This window comes from Helianthus annuus, chromosome 9 (genome assembly GCF_002127325.2).
Source record: "Helianthus annuus cultivar XRQ/B chromosome 9, HanXRQr2.0-SUNRISE, whole genome shotgun sequence".
In the NCBI taxonomy this organism is placed as follows: Eukaryota; Viridiplantae; Streptophyta; class Magnoliopsida; order Asterales; family Asteraceae; genus Helianthus; species Helianthus annuus.
Window position 1 is genome coordinate 62201978 of NC_035441.2, and position 7713 is coordinate 62209690.

Consider the following 7713-nt stretch of genomic DNA (forward strand, 5'->3'; position numbering starts at 1 on the left):
TGCGTGTTGATGCAACGCGAGAAGGTGATCGCTTATGCTTCTCGACAACTGAAGGTGCACGAGAAGAACTACACGACACACGACTTGGAGCTAGGAGCGGTGGTGTTTGCGTTGAAGATTTGGAGACACTATCTGTACGGTACCAAATGCACCATCTACACCGACCATAGGAGTCTCCAGCACATCTTCGACCAGAAAGAGTTGAATATGCGACAACGACGATGGGTGGAGTTATTGAACGATTATGAATGTGCCATCAAGTATCACCCGGGCAAGGCGAACGTTGTAGCCGACGCCCTCAGCAGGAAGGATAACGCACCTAGGCGTGTGCGAGCATTGCAACTCACGATTCAGTCCAATCTCCCTTCCCAGATACGAGACGCTCAGTTAGAAGCGTTGAAACCAGAGAATGTTCGAGCTGAAGCTTTACGTGGCTCGAGACAACGACTAGAACAAAAGGGAGACGGCGCTTACTACGTAACTGGACGCATTTGGGTCCCGCTCTTTGGCAACTTACGGGAACTTGTAATGGAAGAGGCACATAAGTCACGTTACTCCGTACATCCTGGATCAGATAAGATGTACCACGACCTGAAAACTACTTACTGGTGGCCCAGCATGAAGGCTCATATAGCAACCTACGTCAGCAAATGTTTGACTTGTGCTAAAGTCAAAGCAGAACATCAAAAGCCCTCAGGTCTACTGCAGCAACCAGAGATACCCACATGGAAGTGGGAACAGATCGCTATGGATTTCGTGACAGGACTACCAAGAACTCAGGCTGGGAATGACACTATTTGGGTGATTGTTGATCGCCTCACGAAATCAGCACACTTCCTAGCAATCAAGGAAACGGACAAGTTTTCTCAGCTGGCAGCAGTGTATCTCAAGGAAGTGGTTGCTAGGCATGGAGTGCCAACTTCTATCATTTCAGACCGTGATCCGCGTTTCACTTCAGAGTTATGGCAGTCTATGCATAAATCGTTTGGTTCCCAACTCGACATGAGTACCGCTTATCACCCGCAGACGGATGGTCAAAGCGAGCGCACCATCCAAACACTTGAAGACATGCTTCGAGCATGCGTACTCGACTTTGGAAAAGGATGGGAGAAACACCTACCGTTGATAGAATTCTCTTACAACAACAGCTACCATTCAAGTATTAAGGCAGCTCCGTTCGAAGCACTGTACGGACGGAAATGTCGTTCACCTCTCTGTTGGCATGAGGTGGGAGATAGTCAGATCACAGGACCTGAGTTTGTCCTTGAAGCATCAGAAAGCATCGTGCAGATCAGAAACCGTATGGCCGCAGCTCGCGATCGTCAGAAAAGTTACGCTGACAAGCGTAGTAAGCCGTTGGAATTCGAAGTTAATGACCGAGTTATGCTAAAGGTCTCACCCTGGAAGGGTGTGGTGCGTTTTGGGAAACGCGGCAAACTAAACCCTCGTTATGTAGGACCCTTCAAAATTTTAGAACGGATTGGAAAGGTGGCCTACAGGTTGGAATTACCTGCTGAGTTGGGTAATGTCCATGATGTATTTCATGTATCACAGCTAAAGAAGTGTTTGGTTGACGAAACACTAGTAGTACCATTCCAAGAACTAAAGATAGACGACAAATTGCAGTTTGTCGAAGAACCAATTGAAATCATGGATCGGGAAGTCAAAGTTCGTAAGCACAGCCGCATACCGATTGTCAGAGTTCGTTGGAACTCGAGACGGGGTCCAGAGTTCACGTGGGAACGCGAGGACCAGATGAAACTTAAGTATCCACATTTGTTTCCCACAGATCAGGCAGAACCTAGTGAACCTAGAGTTGAGGCAACTAGCGAATTTCGGGACGAAATTCCCATTCAAGTTGGGGAGGATGTGACACCCCAGGAAAACCAGCAAACGATGTAACCTACCTAGCTTTAACCTGTATAGCTTACGTTAGTGAGTGCGTACCAAATTTCGGGACGAAATTTCCTTTTAGTTGGGGATACTGTGACAACTCGTATTTCGAACCTGTTTTGTGTAACATTACGTGATTGTGTGAACATTAGTGAATAACATGATATATGTGTTTTATGTGAAATCGTGATATATGTTATATGTTACATAACCCGAATACACGACCCATTTGCCTACACAACTCATTCGGTCCATGATTGATGGACTCGAGACCGTTAGGGCGGCCCGATGAGGGGACGGCCCACTCTCTTAAACCGTGTAAACACTCACTAGTGGAGGAAGTTCTCTCATTTGTTACAATTATCTCACAAACACACACAAACCCTAAAGAACTCTCTCTCCCTCTCGGCTACTTGGAACCCGGCGACACACCCACACCCTACAACCGAGGATCATTCTTGTCTCTTCTTTAATTCGGTTAGTGATTGTTATGTTTATTGATGGTTTGAATATTGTTGAGGAATTGGTTGTTATATGAAAGTTCTTGTGAGTATTGTTGCATGATAATATGTTTGATTATGATGTTAACTGTTAATGTTCATGAATCGGCCATGTTTGTATCTAATCGGATATGATGTTTGTTAACCGGTTGTGATGTTATGATTTGGGAACATGATTTAGGTTGCTTGATAGTTTATGAAATCGATTGTCACATGATCCGATCCACTGTTCTTGATGATGATAATATGAACATACATGATTCTGTTTAGAAACTGCTGTTTGATCCGTTTTGATGATAAACAAAACTGTTAATTGATCATGATTGAATTTCCAAATTTGTGCATAATCAGTTACGGAAATTATGAGCTGTAAATCAGGAAATCAGTTACACATCCGGTTACGACAGGAGGTTGCGAGTCGGGATCTCCCATTGCGACTCGAAACCACACACGGTTGCGAGTCGAAACCAACACACACACCGACACGAACAGCATGAACCGAAACCACGGTTGCGAGTCCTGTTGCGACTCGTAACCGGACCATGACAAGCCGAGACCCCAGTTGCGAGTCCCGTTGCGACTCGTAACCGCCTTTGGTTGCGACTCGAGATCGCTGGTTGCGACTCGGGACCTTTCCTTGTTGCGACTCGAGACCATGTAATCGTACATGCTGTTGTTGGGCCTGCACAAATACGAGCCCAACAGATTGGGCTGAACACTTGGACACTGTCTGTTTACGTGATGCTTGTTTACGTGATTGGTTACGTGGAATACCATGTTGAATACTTGCACAGCCTGTTATTATACGTGTGGAACTTACGTGCAATACTTGAATGCGAATCTGATTGGTATGATAACTTTGGTAGGACGTGGTTGATTGCTTATTAACTTAATTGAACTGTGTGAATCATACCGAGCAACCCCAGGTGAGTTCATTGCATTTTCTCAAGCATGCGTCCCGGTGGTTTGGGACATCTGATAAACATTTGGAAGGAAAACTTGGGGTAAACAACTGAAACTTAGAAACAATCATTTACCGGATTGCCTGTAAGGCAATGGGGTAATTAGTTGATAGCGCTATTAGGTTTGGCACCCTCACACCGGGCCGTAAGGACGGGCGTGAACTAATTACTGGGACAACTTGTAACGCGGATATAAGACCTCCTACAGTTGGTCAAGGTTGTTTGATACCTTGACTTTACCAATGCCTGTGGGGCATTGGAGTTAGGCATTCCCATCATTGACGCTGCATACGGTACAACAAACGAATTAACAACGATATCAGAAACATACAACGAGTTGACTTAACTAATACCCGGTAACTTCACACGTACGCAATACCTTGAACTCACCAGCGTAGTCTGACACACTTGTTGCATGCTTGTAGGTCGTTAACTGTGGAGCGTGGACTTGCTATCTGGGAGTGCTGGAGTTGTCATGGATCGAAGCTATGAGATTGCTAGTATTGACACTTTGGTTTTGAATTATTATGAAACGATTACAAAATAATTTATTATATGCTTCCGCTACTCGACATTATTGGTTTGATAACATGTTTTATTAAGTATTTTCTATTGGTTCAATGTGATTGGTGGCTCAGACTCTGATGTGTAACACGCCTCGCGGGGGTTTCCGCAGGTGGTATTTTGGGGGTGTTACAACTTCAATTCTCTATCCACCTGGCATAAACAATCAAAACTCCCCCTCACAACAAACTATTTTCCCATTGTGATTTCAAAACACTTAAGTTTGTTTTAATCAGAATGGCTTTTCCGGAAAACTTAGTTTGTTTACCAAACAGTTTAGGTACGGGGTTATTTCATCATCTTGTTTTCTACACAAAAGTAGGAAAATCCAAGTACAAGTTAATGTCCTTGATTTACCATATGCAGTCCAGAATCCTCTGTACCACTTGTAATACATTCACAAACACAACCAAACCTCTTTACCGTTTGCATGATTGACGTTACCGAATAAAATTCAAGAAAGATGCCGATTCATGCTCCACGCTTACCAACCTGGGAGCTCCGGCAATTCCTGCAAAATCTTCAAACACAGATTTAAAAAGATGCCGATTCATGCTCCACTCTTACAAACCTGGGAGCTCCGGCAAGTCAGGTTTTTCATTTAAAAAGATCCACCCAAGCCCGACCAGCCTTGGGTGTTTTCGACAATTTTTCCTTAACCAATGGCTCTTCTGGCTTTGACGAACCAGAATCATTGCCTGAATGTGGCTTGTCTGACTTTGACCTGTCAGATTCATTGCCGACATGTGGCTCCTTTGTTTCCGAAGAAACAGATTCATCGCCAGAAGGTGGCTTATCTGACTTCAGCACGTCAGATTCATCGCCGGGAAGTGAAAACCTCACTTTCTTCTTCTTCTTATCCTCTTTAGTCCTCGGATTTGTATCTGAAGAATTCATCTTGCTTGACTTTGCAGCCGAGGAAGTTGATTCATCAGAACTCTTAATCGATCTGTCCGGTGAACCCGAGGACAAAATCTTCTCAAGATACTCTCTTGCCTTCTTCCTCTTTTTCCTCAGTCTGTCTTTCTGCCCATGTGAAAGTTTCACTTTCTTTTTGTCACACCCCAACCGATGGCGGAAACATCGGGATGAGACGTACAAACTGTTCAAAGACATCATAACACTAAATGTGACAATATAATTAAATTCCATTTATTTAAATTCCAAAGTTTCATACATTGTCATAAAAGGAAATAACAAAACATCAAACATAGATTATTTCAAGGTGGGTTTCTAAGCCATCCTATTTATTTCTTCAAATCTTGATTCCTCATCCTGCAGTATGCATTTAAAATAAAGTCAACAAAACATGTTGGCGAGTATACAAGTTTGAATATAGTATAATATGTTTGAAATAATTTAACATGATCAAATCCACGTGACTACATGAGTTCATATTAACAGTTATACTCGTAACGATGAAATCTATGTGTTCAAACCAAAGTTTAACACAATTAACATAGCCTAACCCTAGAAGGGTGGTAACATGAGTAACATAGAATAATCCTAACAATACCCATAATATTATGGGAGGGGCGTTACAACCTACAGCGCTGCCATTGTTAGGGGAGGCTTGCAAAGTTAATGAACACACAGTCATAAATGTTTAACATTAGCATAACATGATTAACATGAGTCAAATAGATTCACAATAAATGTGGATAGATAGTGCAAAAATGTTTAACATAGTGTTTTTGATATAGGAAATGCATACTACACCCAAAAGTGTAAAATAGAAAATGGGTCATGTATACTCACCTTAGGTTGCGTTGCGTATTTCTTGGAAATATATTAAGAATCAGGGAATTTCCCAAGAGGATGTGCACAAGAGGATTACCCTATTAATTTTGAGGATTTGTTAAGTATTGGGAATTTATAGATTATTAAATAACAAGGCATTTTATAAAAAAGAATACTAACATTTCTCAAATATAATAATCATATGTTTCATACTTTTATATTTGATAAAATATATGACAATTCATTTATAAATAGGTAAATAAAAAAAATATTGATTTGTATATACTATCAAAATACTATAACTGATTTTTCCAAGTATTATAAATACTAGTTCTAAAATAAATAATAATTCTTGATTATTATGCACTCAAAATAACAATTCATATACATATATATATAAATATCATAGATTAATAATTTTGATTTAAAATAGTAAATCTGATTATATATATATATATATATATATATATATATATATATATATATATATATATATATATATATATATAGGGGACCGCTAGAATGAGAACCACCCCGAGTTGTAAGAACCACGAGAACCGCGACCCGCGGGTGGCCGTTGACCACGAAATTTTTTTTACACCTAGATCCGTATATTTTAAGACCGGGTGTAAATTTTGGGTTCAAACGGCGCGCCCGAGGGGGTAGTTTTTTACGCCCAAAGTTTGGGTTTTTTTAATTTTTTTAATTTTTCTTTTTTTTTTAAATAGTAAAACTATTTATAATAATTCTGATTTAATTCCGAAAATAATTCTGATTTAAAAATAAATTTCTGATTTAAATAATAAATCAAAAAATAATAATAATTCTGATAAATATCTGCTTTACATAATAAATCAGAAAATAATAATTCTGTTTATTATGTATAAAAATTCTGATTTAAATAAATTAAACTAATAAATCTGACATACATATAAAATGTTAATTCTGATTTAATATAAATAAAAATTCTGATTTTTCAAAATATAAATTCTGATTTTAAATAAGTAATAATTCTGAAATATAAATTCTGATTTAATAAAGTAATAATTCTGAAATATAAATTCTGATTTAATAAAGTAATAATTCTGAAATATAAATTCTGATTTAGTAAAATAATTATTCTGAAATATAAATTCTGATTTAAATAAATAATACTTCTGATTTTAAAATATAATTTCTGATAAAAATAAAATAATTAATCTGATAATAGTAATATCTAAAAATAATAATAATATTAATAATAATAATCATAATAATAATAATCATAATAATAATAATAATAATAATAATAATAATAACAATACGGCAGACGGCGGTGAAGGTGGTGGTGCGGTGGTTGCAGGATTCCGGCGGAGAAGTGGTTCCGGCGGCGAGGTGGTGGTCGACGGTTTGCTTCGGTTTCGGTTTCGGGTGATCGATGTGAAGGAAGAGAAATGATGAAGGATCGGTGGTGTTTAAATAAGAGGTTGCAGGTCGGTTACGAGATCATGATCAGTCGCGGTTTTCCGGTAACAGTTCAAAGGCCGGAGAAAGTGAAAGGTTTAGGCGGTTACTGATTTAAATTCGCAGCCTTTAATGTCATGTTAAATGAATTACGGGTTCAATGTTTGTCGGATGTGGCATGCCCGGCCGAGTGGTTAGTTCGTCGTTTGTTAATCAAGAGGTCGCGGGTTCGAATCCGATTCTCCCCCCCCCCCTTTTTACTGTCTTTTTAATTAACAAACCAGGTTAGTCACTAACTGAGTTTTCTAACTCAGTTAGTGCTGCCCTTTAGTAAACTTAACCTGGTTAGCTGATTTAAATAGGAATTGGCTAACCAGGTTAGTTTAACTAACCAAACTAACAAAAATCATAAAAATTTAAGTTTAAAGTATTTATTTATTTAATTTTAATTATTAATTTACTTATTTAAAATATTAATAAAATAATATAAAAATCAGTTTAACCCAAATTTTGATATTTTTACCGAATTGACGTATAAATTCCCAATTTTTGTACGGTTTAGGGTAATCTCTTGGAAATGATGAATTTAAGAGCTAAGATTAAGATGTAAT